Below are 14,256 nucleotides of genomic sequence, written 5' to 3' on the forward strand. Positions count from 1 at the left end.
GGGGATCCGGCAGGGGGGGGGGGGCAGTTTTATTTCTCTTCCTAAACTGTGAAGCCAGCAGTCTCCGGGCTTATCAAGATAAAATTACTAGGTGCTTCTCATAAATTCTGGGAAAGCCATAACCAAGGAAAAGGGGAGACCTTGAGAGTTCATCGGTACCAGGATATCTAGCAGAGGAATTTAAAACTCTAGACACAGAGGGTAGATAACCCCTTGAACTCCCACTAGACTCGCTTTTCCAAACTAGTTGGGGAAGCCCATCTGAGCCCCAGCTCAGATGTAGTTTAGTAGATTGGTTTGCCTTGCTTCCTTAATAAATTTGCTTGCTTTAATTTTTTAATAAATTGGCTTTATCGCAACACAGTCATCTGGAGTCACTCATTTGAATTCATTCATACGGGAAGACAAGAACCAAGGAGGGGCGTCCATCTCCCTCTGACTCGGGACTGTCCAGTCACACCTCTGTGGTGTCTGTGAGAGGTGGCTGGAACACACGCAGGGACCGGAGGGCATTGTGCTAAGTGAAATAAGCCAGACAGAGAAAGACAGATGCCATATGATGTGATTTATCTATGATCTCACTTATATATTACAAAATTCTATACATGGACTCTAAAAAACAAACAAAAAAGAACTAAGATACAGAGAATGTATTGGTGGCTGCCAGAAGTGGGGGGGTAAGAGGTGGGGGAAATGGGTGAAAGGAGTGAGTCAAAGGGTACAAACTTCCAGATATAACATAAATAAATCCTGAGCATGTGATGTACAGCATGGTGAGTACAGTTAATAATAATGTATTGCATATTTGAAAGTTGCTAAGACAGTACATCTTAAAAGTTCTCATCACAAGAAGAAAATTCTATGACTTGTGTGTGGTGGATGTTAACTAGACTTAGTGTAGTGATCATTTTACAATGTATACAAATATCCAGTCATTATGTTGTACACCTGAAACAAGTAAGCTATTGTGTTCACGATATCTCAATGAAAAAGTGAAATATGAGTAGTGGTCTCATCCTCATATAAAATGTCTACTTGTCCCAGGCCCGGGTGAGACCACGCGCCCCTTGGGTATGGGTGAGGCCACGTCCCCCTTAGTCCGGGTGACGCCGTGCCCCTGGGTTCGGCCGAGACCAAACCAGAGGGAGTCGGACCTCCATTACCACCATTTGTCCACCATCCAGAGCTGAGGGGTCAGTGCTGACATGTACACATAAGGAACTACTGGACATCGAAATTGGGTCTCAAAAGAACTGTTGGTCCAGGGGGAAGCTCGCTACAGATTGATTCATTTGCCTGTCAGCATAAATATTATTGCTCGTCTCACATTCAGTTCTTATTAGTATATATCTAGTGACATTTGATCTCATTCATCTAGAGGAAATGATGAACAACATAGACTGAGGAACAAGAACAGAACCAGAAGCAAGGAGGCATCGATCGGACTATCGGGCCTCAGAGGGAGGATAGGGGAGGGTAGGGGGAGGGTGGGGGGAGGGGGAGAGTTCAACCAAAGGACCTGTATGCATGCATATAAGCCTATCCAACGGTTAAGTTCAACAGGGGATTGGGGGATGCGTGGGGAGAGGGGTGGGATGGGAATGGGGGGATGAGGACAAATATGTGACACCTTAATCAATAAAGAAATTAAAAAAATAAAAAAATAAAAAAAAATAAAATGTCTACTTGTGCACGTGTTTGCATATACACTGGAAAACTTCCAGAAAATTCATGCATCACCGTGGAACTGGAAGAATTGGAGTCTTTGCCCTTGTAATGAGCTATGTCTTCAGTGCTTCCCCCCACACACCTAGCTGCTATAACATTTATCACTAATTTTTAAAAGAAATAGGAAGTTGGCGCAGTGGGGGACACACAGTTAGCACACAAAGCAGATGAGCAGTTCCTGTTTTGTGTTGCCAGGGTGCCACACAGCCTGGGTATCTCCAGAGGAAGTATGCAGGCATCTGCTGGCTTGAGTTCCACCTTTCCTTTCCAGCCAGTGGAAAAGATTATGGATGAAAAAGGGCTACTTACAAACCTGACAAGCTCAGGGAGGCCTGCATGGTGGACCTTACAAACTCAGAGATGCCAAGTAACCACATAGAATGATCCTATATAATAAAGAGCTAATATGCAAATGGTCATCACGCCCTCAGACACCCAACAGTGGGCAGAGAGAAATGGGGACCAGCCAGGCTGCAGCCCAGGAGAGGGACAAGCTGCCCACCCTGTGGTCCCGGGCGCCAGCGCCTGCGGCTGTGACCCAGGAGAGGGACAAGCCGCTTGCCCTGTGGTCCCCTGCGGCTGCAAAGCCGGCCCAGGTCCTGGGTGCCTGCGGCAGGCCAGAGGGAGGAAAACCCGGGTCCTGGATGCAGGGCGATCAGGCAGGCAGGCAGGCGAGCGGTTAGGAGCCAGCAGTCCCGGATTTTGAGAGGCAGTCGGACATCCCCCAAGGGGTCCTGGGTTGGAGAGGGTGCAGGCCGGGCTGAAGGACCACCCCCCCATGCACAAATTTTGTGCACCGGGCCTCTAATATGAACATAAAATTCCTAACTAAAAGCAGGTTGTGGCACATCCAGGACCTGCAGCTTCCTTGACGAAAGGTCCGGCTTTACCTTAAGTGAGCCTATTGTCTTTTTCTCTAAGATAACAGACCTTTGAAATGTCAGAGTAATCTTCTTTTCCAGAACCCTCACAGAACCCTCATTGTTATCTTGTTCCCTAGATACTATCTTAACGTGCTATAAATGTTAATTATTAACTCTCCTGTTCCTACCAATGTAAAAGAAGTATGTGTCTCTCTGTTTTACCTTTTATTCAATCCCAGAGATTTCCCAGCTTTGTTTTCTCCTACCCCCTTAACCTGCCACCAATGGATTGCATGTTACCCTCCTTACACCTTCGCCTTTGACTGTAATGCATAAAATAAGCTGTAAAACTGCCATTTTCCGGAGCATTTTCTCAATCCGTCGAGATTTTACTTCGAGGAAATTTGCGTCAGTTTGGCTCAAATAAACTCATTAACAAGTCTCTACAGGTTTGGACATTTCTTACATCGACAGGCACCAGTTCTGGGTCCAGCGAACCAAATTCAAATTCCAGCTCTGCCACTGGTGGTGTGACCTCCGGCAAATCGCTTGTCCTCTCTGAGCCTTAGGTCCTCCTCGATTAAACGGAGAGGTGGATGTATACCTCCCAGGGGGTTCACGCCTCAACAAGATACTGTACTTGGATAACTACTCTGTACTAAGCACAGTCCTAGGACCTGGGACCTGGCGTGAACAAGACAGATGAGGTCTCTGGATTGTGGTGCTCATGTCTGATGGGGGAAGCCAAGAGGAAATAAGACCAAGTCAGAAGGAGGCAATAATGAAGAAAATCAACAAACTGAGACGTGCTGGAAAGTGACCAAGGAGGCTGCTCTGGGTGGGGCAATCCAGGAGGGCCTCCCAGAGGAGGTCATCTGTAAGCGGAAACCCGACCTGGAGGCGTGAGCAGTGAATAAAGATCACCCTCCCCAGCCCCAAAGCCACACCAGGACTGGAAAGACCTAGCACAGGTGGTGGCAATCAAATGGCCTTAGAAGTGTGTCATTTTTGCTTCCTTCCTCAGACAAGCTGAGATACACAGATTAGCAGAAACTGTGAGGCAATTTTGGTCAGAGTCTGCGGGAAGCGGAAACCATCGCTGCTTGAGCCCAGGTGGTGATGAAATCTTGCCTGACACTCAAGCCAGAAACAGAAGCTGTGTTTTACTTGCCATGATAAAACTGGGCAAACCACGCAGGCCCTGCAGGCATGTCCAGTGGGAGCCAGGTCTGTAAATGTGGGTTGTCAGCTTCTTGGCAGTGGTACCAGGTGATCAAAGGAGCTGGCTTTGGGGGGAAATAAGGTGCAAGGAAAACTTCCGCAACGTCCTGAGGACCCACCATAGTTGGCATCAACTTCCTCTGGAGGGGTTTTAGGGGTGGTGCCAGTTTTGAAATGTAGCTTGACCACTCCCCGCCACTCAGAAGGGGGGACCTCAGGAGGGTCAACAGAGGCCATCCTCATGGAAGGGAAAAGGGTGCTTCTCACTTAAAAATCAACAGAGGGGCCCTGACCAGTTTGGCTCAGTGGATAGAGCGTTGGCCTGCAGACTCAAGGGACCCAGGTTCAATTCCAGTCAAGGGCATGGACCTTGGTTGCAGGCACATCCCCAGTAGGGGGTATGCAGGAGGCAGCCAATCGATGTTTCTCTCTCATCGATGTTTCTGACTCTCTATCCCTCTCCTTTCCTCTCTGTAAAAAATCAATAAAATATATTTTTTTAAATCAACAGAGGGGACCCCAAGGATGTTGCTCAAAAGGAGCAGAAGGAGATACAGAATTTTGCTCCCCATTTGGGTATCTGCTTAGCCAGCTGGCAAGGGGACCTCCCATGTACAGAGGAGCTCCTCTGCGGGCACAGGTGCAACTGACATTGACCCAGGTTGAGCCGATGGGCTGCATCAGGTGTCTTTGGCCACCTACCTGCAGCCTCTGTGAGTCAGTAAGTAGTGTTTGGTCAGTGGGAGGCACTGCAGGCAATCGGAAGGGATTAGGGAAATGACATCTGTCCTCTGCCAAAGGCTACCTCCATGTTCAGCTACAGCTACTCCCTCTGTATTCCAGGAACAGCTTGCTTCCTGGTCCCATTAGCCCGGGGGTGGTGGCAACCCTCAGCTGATGCCAGCCTCCTGCTGCACTAGCCTTGATGGTATCCTTGGCCCTGCCCACGCCTTTGTTAATGGCCCCTTCTTAAAACCTTTTGTTTATCTCATCTGACATAGCTGCCAGGACCTGGCCGTTACATTCCTCAAAGGGGTGAAAATCCTGACCAAACCAGTTATTCAGGTGCTCATCGATGTTTGTCTAGGCACCGAAAAATCTGAAAAGGTACCTCCAATCCCTAGAATGGGAGGGGGAGGGGGAGAGAAAGGAACAATTTTTCTTTTAAAAAAAAATGTTTTTATTGATTTCAGAGACAGGAAGGGACAAGGAGAGAGAGATAGAAACATCAATGATGAGAGAGAATCATTGATCGGCTCCCTCCTGCACACCCCCTGCAACCCAGGCATGTGCCCTGACCAGGGAAACGAACCGGTGACCTCTTGGTTCACGAGTCGATGCTCAACCACTGAGCCACACCAGCCGGATGCAATTTTTTTAAAATGTCTGCACTTACCAATTGTTTCCTTTTCTTATAGAAAGCCTGCATAGCATTCTTAATTACAATTACTAATGTATGTAATTATAAATTACGTTTTTTTTAAAGGAAAAATGTAACACCATGCCTGGCATGTAGTAGGACTGAATATGTAGGCCTGTGAGAAGCCAGAGGACATTGTGGTTAAGAACAAGGACCCCAGGTGCCAGGGTGCAAGTCAGAACCAGCTGTGAATTGACGCAGGTCTCTTTACCTCTCTGTGTCTCCGTTTTCTCACCTGGAAAGGGGGGTAATGACAAAGTGGCTGTGAAAATCAGGTGAGTTGAAATGAGCAAACCGCTTCAACAACAATCCTGACACAGAGTCCGTTCCAAGCCTGTGTTTGCCATGGTTGTTCTTACTTTGTGGCAGAATGAGGCTGTGGCCACCAGCGATGAGTTGTAGGTCCCTCTAGTACACACGTCAGAGATCTTACTGGCTGTGAACATCTCCCTTTTGCCCCTGACCCTTAGCAAATAGGAGAGGATCCTGGAGGGGAACAATTACTGGGCTTGGGGTCAGACGGCCCCGGGTTAAAGCCCAGCTGTGCCACTCTTCAGTTGGGTGACCTTGGGCAAGTGACTTGCCCTCTCTAAGCCTCCTGTTCCTCCTCGGTAAAAAGGAAATAATAAAAGGCTGTGGGGATTTAGAAGAGCAAGCCTACATGTGTGTTTTAGTTTGGGTCACCCAGAAGCAAACTCTAATGCAAAGATGTGAGTGCAAAGATTTGATTTGGAGGTGAAAAAGTAGTATATCCCCCCCAAAAGTGAAATTCTCAGTTATAACTATATGTTAAAACAAAATATATGTATCTATTGCTCTAATGAAAACTTCAAGACAGGGGTGAGAGAAATCCAACAAGACCCAAATTAATGAAGAGACATATAATGTTCATGGATTGGAAGACTCAATATTGTTAAGATGTTAAGTCTCCTCAGACTGGTCTATGGGTTTAAAGAAATTACAATCACAATCCTAGAAATAGATAAACTGATTATAAAATTTACATGAAAATACAAAGGACTTAAAGTAGCAAAAAAACTTAAAAAGAAAATAATGTGATTGAAGGATTCACATGACCCTTTCACAATGAGTCGGGTGGTTTTTTTCTGAGCAGGATTCAAAGGTGGTTTCTTCCTGGGTTCTTGTCCAGGTGGATTCCAAGAATGAAGCCACAGACAAAAGGTAGTAGGTGAAAAGGGTGGGACTGTATTGGAAACAAGAACAGACTGTGACGTAGGGAGGAGGTGTAGCCCACTGAGCTCCTTTTTCCTAAGGTTTATGAAGGCTGCAGTTCTTTGTTTCTTGGTGCTGCCTTCCAAATGGTAGAACATCAACTTCAACGCTCAAAACCCACCTGGTGCCCCCTCTTCCTCTCCCCCTTCAGTGGTAGAATTCTCTATCTCTTGTGAAAATTTGTTTTCCTCTTTCTCCCATTTGTCAGCATTTCTCTGTCCTCTGTGAGAGTTTGTTTCCTCTTTCTCCCCATACCCTGTGGCTTGTCCCTGCCGGGGTTCTTGTCCCAACATTAAGAAGGGTTCAGCCGCCTGACTGGTTTGGCTCAGTGGATAGAGCATCAGCCTGGGGACTGAGGGGTCCTGGGTTCGGTTCCGGTCGGGGGCATGTGCCTTGGTTGGGGGCACATCCCCACCGGGGGGTGTGCAGGAGGCAGCTAATCGATGTTTCTCTCTCATTGATGTTTCTAACTCTCTATCCTTTCTCCCTTCCTCTCTGTAAAAAATCAATAAAAATATATTTTTAAAAAAAAAGAAGAAGGGTTCAGCTACCCCTGGGTCCGGGTGAGGCCTCGTGCCCCTGGGTCCGGGTGAGGCTGGATCCCGGGTCCGGGTGAGGCCGCGCGCACCTGAGTCTGGGTGAAGCCGTGCCCCTGGGTCCGGCCGAGACCAAACCAGAGGGAGTCGGACCTGCATTACCACCATTTGTCCACCATCCAGAGCTGAAAAGTCAGTGCCAACATGTACACATAAGGAACTGGTGGACATTGATATTGGGTCTCAAAAGAACTGTTGGTCCAGAAAGAAACTCACTACAGACTGATTCATTTGCCTGTCAGCATAACTATTATTGCTCGTCTCACATTCGGTTCTTATAAGTATATCTCTAGTGACACATGATCTCGCTCATCTAGGAGAAATGATGAACAATATAGACTGATGAACAAGAACAGAACCAGAAACAAGGAGGCATGGATCGGACTATCGGGCCTCAGAGGGAGGATAGGGGAGGGTGCGGGGAGGGGGGAGAGATCAATCAAAGGACTTGTGTGCATGCATATGAGCCTAACCAATGGTTAAGTTCAACAGGGGGTTGGGTCATCTGTGGGAGGGGTGTGGGATGGGAATGGGGGGATGAGGACAAATATGTGGCACCTTAATCAATAAAGAAATAATAAAAAAAAGAAGGGTTCAGCAACTGGAGAAAGGCTGTGCGTAGATTAAGTAAGAGTCCAAAGATGAAAGATAATTTTGAAAGGCATTGGGGGTCAGAGGAGCTTCAGCTAAAGGAGCTAAAGGTCTCCTTTTGACTCAGGACCCTTGCTTTTTATTAACACAATTTGTCCTAAGGCAAGGTGGAGATAATACACTTCAAAGGGTAGGGTATACAGAAGCATTGTCAGATTGGGGAATAGCCTACAGCTGTTCAGGTGTTTCGCCAACAGGAGGCAATAACATGTAGATTGAGATGCCCTGAGCTGTCTGGCAGCAAACAATCATCCTGTTCAGGTTTGGGGGAAGTGCCCTCTAGCCACTCCAACAGGTAATTACATATGTGACTCAGCCCTTGTTGAGCCCCCAAGTTTCATCAACCTTTTGATAAAACTCTTGTAATTATGAATTGGCTTCCAGCAGTCCCTATCTTCTGTGAGTGGATGTCGTCCTTGCCCCCTTATCCTATGGCACCTTTTGTTCTCTGTGAATGTATGCCTTTTGGCAGCTCGAAGCCCCCAACCAACTGTACCTTCCTCTCCCATAGACCCCCTAATTCCTAAAACTTTCTAAACTTGCCTATTTTACCCCTAAAACTCCTTTCAACAATCTATAATAATAAAAGGGTAATATGCTAATTAGACCAGACATCCTTTCTGACGATCTTCCGGACGAAGCTGGGGTTGCAAGGGAAGCCTGGGTCCCGGGTGCCTGCTGGTGGCCTGAGGGAAGGAAGGCCTACTCTTGCACAAATTTCATGCATCAGGCCTCTAGTATACCATAAAACTACAGTAATCAGACAGTGTGGTATTGGTCAAAGATTAGACATATAAATCAATGGAACAGAAGAGTCCTGAAATAGACCTCCCCAAATTGATCAATTGATTTTTTTAAACATGCAAGGCAAATCAATGCACAAAGGATAGTCTTTTCAATCTATGATACTAGAACAATATGTGAGAAAAGAGTCAACTCATAACTCATAACTTATACAAAATTTAACTGAGTATGGATCATAAAACTAAGTGATGTAAAAATCTAAAACAAAAAACTTTTAGAAGAAAAAAATAGGGGAGAATATTTGTGATCTTGGGTTGGACAAACCATTCTTATATTCGATACCATAAGCATGATCCATAAAAATAAAATATTGATAAATTGTACTTTATGCATTTTTTTAAATGTGCGCTGTGAAAGAAATTTAAAATGATGTAATGATCAGGCACAGACTAGGGGGGAAAGACTTGCAAATCACACATCTGACCAAAGACTTGTATGCCAAATATATAAAGAACTCTCCAAATCCTATGATAAAAAGGCAAACAATGCAAGGAAAATTAATGGGCAAAGATTTGAACAAGCATTTCACCAAGGAAGATACGTGGGTGGCAGACAGGCACATGAATAAATATTCAGCATCATTAATCATTAGGGGATGCACAATGCAATCACAGAGACATATCACAAGATAGCTGTGGGGGAAGCTGACAGCACTAACTGCCAGTGAGCGTGGGGCAACTACAACGGTCATCCATTGCGGATGAGAATTCAAAATGGCACAGACACTTGGATGACAGTTGGGCCATTGCTTTTAATGTCAAACATGCACATATAATATGCCCCAGCCCTCCCACTCTAAGAACAACAAGTACTTGTACATGAATATTCAGAGTAGTTTGTTGTTGTTGTTGTTTTTTCATGAAAGCCCTAAACTGAAAATAATCCCCATGCCCTCCAACTGGTGGAAAAAGAGTGGCTCATCCATGTGCTGGAATATTTCTTAGCAATAAAATAAAATAAAAAGTATTGAGACTCGAAGCATAAATGAATCTCAAATGCATTGTTTTCCGTGAAAGAAAGACAGACTATATGGATGAAGAACAGATCAGTGGTAGCCAGGGGTTGGGGGGTTAACTACGGTAGTGATGGTTGCACAATTCTAAGCACTTGTCAAAACTCAGAATTGTACACCCAAGAGAGCAAATTTTACTTTTTGTAAATTTTGTAAATTACATACAATTTTAAGATGAGGCAGAGGGTAACCAAGCACATACATCATTTGCTATAAACATACTATGTAATTATATACAAAAAGGACAGGCGTTTACCTACAGAAGAAACGGGGCAAAGGAAGGACAGCTGGGGAACCAATGCTTTTCTCTGTGCATTTTTTTTCCATGAGTGAATGTATCCCCTGTCAATAATATTACATTTTAAAATACAGGCATCACCTGACAGTCTCATAGGGTGAGCCTGGTTCCTGATGTGATCTGATGTGCCTAAGGCTAAGATAAACCTTGAAAACCACATCCTTTGTAGGTTAAGATAGATCTCTGAAGCCACGCTGACCAAATTCACTCACTCACTGAGTGACCTTGGGCAAGGGAATTAATCTCTTGGGTCCATGAGGTCGGTGTGAGGGTGAAATCAATGTTCCCCTGGGGGAGCTGATGTGTCACCTTCTCCCTTCTCAGCACTCCACTTCTATTAATAGGGCCAAATCCTGCAGTGACCGAGGAGTCGCCAGGCCATACATGTTTTATGAACGGTTTGTAACCACGCCCATATCTTACATGAATATATGTGTATCTATTGCTATAAAAATGTTATTTCATTGACAGTAACTCTGTATAATTGAGAATGATATCTTCAGTTATCTATGTGCATGAAGAGAATTCTTGAAAAGTGAGTCAAACTATTTGTATTAATTTTTTATTTTATTTTATTTTTCCCATCACCATTTATCCTTTCTATGCCCTCTTCCACCTCCGCAATCATCACACTGTTGTCCATGTCCATGAGTTCTGTCTTTTTGTTGTTGTTGTTCAATCTCTCCACCCACCCCCAACACCCTACCCCAACAGAGCAGTCTGCTGTCTCTATCTATGAGTCTGTCTCTATTTTGCTTGGTAGTTCAGTTTGTTCACTAAATTTCACACATGAGTGAAATCTCTGACTGGCTTATTTCACTTAGCATAATATTCTCCAGGTCCATCCCTGCTATCACAAAGGGTAGGATTTTCTTCCTTTTTACAGCAGAGTGGTGTTCCACTGGGTAAATGTTCCACAGCTGTTTTACCCACTCATCTACTTCAGCTGCTTCCAAATCTCGGCTGTTGTAAAGAACGCTGCGATGAACAGAGGGGTGCATACAGTATATTCTTTTGAATCCATGTTTCATATTTCTTCAGGTAAATCCCCAGAAGTGGAATGGCTGGGCCATGAGGCAGTTCCATTTTTAATTTTTTGATGTAACTTGATCCTGCTTTCCACAGTGACTGCACCAGTCTGCATTCCCACCAACAAACTTTTAAATTATTCTCTAGCATAATGCCACTTTTTGAAAGAAATAAAAAAGAATGGCTTGAACACTTAGCACTTAAGAATTTATGTTATTATGTCATGGAACAATGATTTAGTGTTATAGAAAGATGTTCACAATAGTAGATTAACAAAGGTGTACAAGTATGATAAAATAGCCTTTTGGTTTAAGATAAAATACACATAACTTAAAATATACCATCTTAACCATTATAAAGTGTACAATTTTGTGCATTTAGTCCATTCACAGTATAGTGCAACTACCGCCGCTATGTAGCTCTAAGATGTTTTCATCACCTGAAAAGGAAACCCCGTCCCCATTAGCACTTACTTATTACCCCACCTGGCCCCTGACAACCAACAATGTGCTTTCTTTCTCATTGACTCATCAGTATTCCTTGCTGTGAATGTACCACCTTTTGTTTATCCATTCACATGTTCATAGATATTTGGATTGTATATATCCAACTTTAGGCAAATGTGAATGGTGCCACTATGAACATTCGTGTGCAAGCTTTTGTCTCAACACCCAATTTCTCTTTTTTCTTTTCTTTTCTTTTTTTTTTTTTTTACAAATGAGGATATGTTTCTATTGATTTTTTAGAAAAAGAGGAAGAGAGAGAGAGAGAGAAGCATCGATGTGAGAGAGAAATATCAATGGGTTTCTTCCCATTGGCACCCTGACCAAGGATTGAACCCAAAACTTAGATATGTGTCCTGACCAGGAATTGAAACCACACACCTTTTGGTGTCGGCTCCAACCAACTGAGCCACCTGGCCACGGTTCAACACCCATTTTCAATTCTTTTGGGTGTAAACCTGGGCATGGGATTGGTGGATCATATGGTAATTTCAGGTTACATTTATTGAGAAATCACCAAACTGTTTTCCATATCGGCTGCATACATTCCCACTGGCAATGTATAAGGGTTTTAGTTACTCCACATCCTCGCTAACACTTGTTATTTTCCCTTTCTTAGATTCTTTCCGTCCTAGTGAGTGTGAAGGGGAATCACGTTGTGGTTTTGATTTGCATTTTCTTATGACTAGTCATGTTGAGCATCTCTTTGAGTTCTGGTTAGCCAATGAAACAGAATTTTTAAACCGAAGATTACATGTAAATGTAAACATTTAGATGTAAATTAAGGGTTTACTTGTATACGGATTACACATGTATAGATGTAATAAGTACATGTCAAATCATATCAACAGTGATTATTTTGGCACCGTTGGATTAGTGCTATATCATTTTTATTTCTTACTTTTTCTATTTGTATTTTCTTCCATGAAAATGTATCATTATAAGAATAAGAAAAAATATTTTAATTAAGAACTCTAAAGGCAAAGAAAAGATGTGATTTTTCAGCTTCAATTATATTAAATATTTGGTCATGCCATGTTGCAGTCTTCCTTCCTTCCTTCCTTCCTTCCTTCCTTCCTTCCTTCCTTCCTTCCTTCCTTCCTTCCTTCCTTCCTTCCTTTCTTTTTTTCAGCCAGTAAGCCTGCCGGCTCCCAATCTGTGGGCCCTGAAGAGCTCTGACACTTGTACCCTGGACCCGCCCCCGCATCTCCCACCTCCTCCCCCACCAGAGAGGAGCAAGTCCTGGGGCGCCCGCTGTCCCAGGTGCTGAAGGAGCCCTCGCCCCGTCTCCCTTCCATCTTCCTCTCACTATTGCGGACCCATGAGACCTCCATTTCCCAGAACATCTACCAGTGGTCGGCAAACCGCAGCTCGCGAGCCACATGCGGCTCTTTGGCCCCTTGAGTGTGGCTCGGCGTTAGAACCACTTCTTCAAAATAGACTCGCCCAGGCCAAAAACCGACTTCTACGCATGGGCCACGAAGTTTCAATCGCACTGTACGTGCGTGCCCACACATGGTATTTTGTGGAAAAGCCGCGGGGCCAAAGAGCCGCATGTGGCTCGCGAGCCGCGGTTTGCCAACCACTGATCTAGGCCAAAATAAAGTCCAGGTCATGCCTCTCAGGGGAAAAAAGAAAAGTGCTTTTTCCAGTTCCTAGCTTCAGACCAGCTTCACATCGAAGACGTAAATTTACTGAATCTTCTAATGATAGTTTTCTTTACCAGTAGTTGCCACATTTCCAAAAACTTAAATTTAACTTTTATGATTTTAAAAGAATTCAAATGTTGGGATGTGATGCAAAAAGAGAGGAAAGGGAGGAAGTTAGTCCTCACGAAGGACTGAAGCTTACCTCGTGTTGTTGCGCTTAGTTATTCAATGTCCACAACAGGGCGATCAAGTGGCTATTATACTAGAGGCCCGGTGCATGGATTCGTTCACATTGAAAGGAAATTAATTAGAAGGTGGCCAGCGGGGCAGGACTGGGAGAGACGGGCCAGACATGCCCTGGAGCCAACCTCCTGCCGTCCCTCCCCTGGGGCTCAAAGGGCGTCTGCAGAGTGACCAGGGTCCCTCTGGCAGGTGGGGTCCCTCGGCCTGGCCTGTGGGGATCAGGCCAAAATCAGCTCTCCGACATCCCCCAAGGGGTCCTGGATTGTGAGAGGATGGTTCTTGGGTGATGCACCCTGGAATCGGGCTCCCTCCTCTCTGATTCTGGGTGCGTCACCTGAGAACAACAGGTGCCAAGTCACTGCAGCTCAGCAGCTCCTACATTGAACATCTGCCCCCTAGTGGTCAGTGCGCATCATAGCTACCGGTCGGACGGTCACACGGTCACTTAGGCTTTTATGTAGATAGTAAAGGAACTGAGGCTTAGAGGGAGAAATGATGTTCCCCAAGCTAAACAGCTAGTAAACAGCAGACTGGGATTGTGACCTTGGGAGCACAACTCCAGGATGTGGTGGATCCAGGGTCATGGGACCCTGACTGTTCCAGCTACCTGCTCCACCTTCGTTAAAGAGTCGTCCTGTCCTCATGATCCAAGATGGAGCTCCAGCACCCCATCAAGGTTCCAAGCAGCAAGAGGAGGAAGGGGAAGGACTGGGCAGAGACAGTGTTCCAGATTTCTCTTAAGGAAGGCTTCCGGAATGACCACATAATCTTTGATTTCTCCATATGGGACAGGACATGGCCACTTAACCAATCCAGCTTCAAGAAAAGCTTTCAACAATAACCTATACTTCAGCCTGCCATCCACCTGGCTAAAAACTAAGGATTCCAAGAGGGTAGAAGTGGATATCAGGATACACAATTAGCCATCTCAGAGACAGTCCATCCTGTTGACTATCAAAACATGCAGTGTGGCCCTAGCCAGCTTGGCTCAGTGGTTAGAGCTTTG

Source organism: Eptesicus fuscus, chromosome 6 (genome assembly GCF_027574615.1).
Source record: "Eptesicus fuscus isolate TK198812 chromosome 6, DD_ASM_mEF_20220401, whole genome shotgun sequence".
NCBI classification, from domain to species: Eukaryota; Metazoa; Chordata; class Mammalia; order Chiroptera; family Vespertilionidae; genus Eptesicus; species Eptesicus fuscus.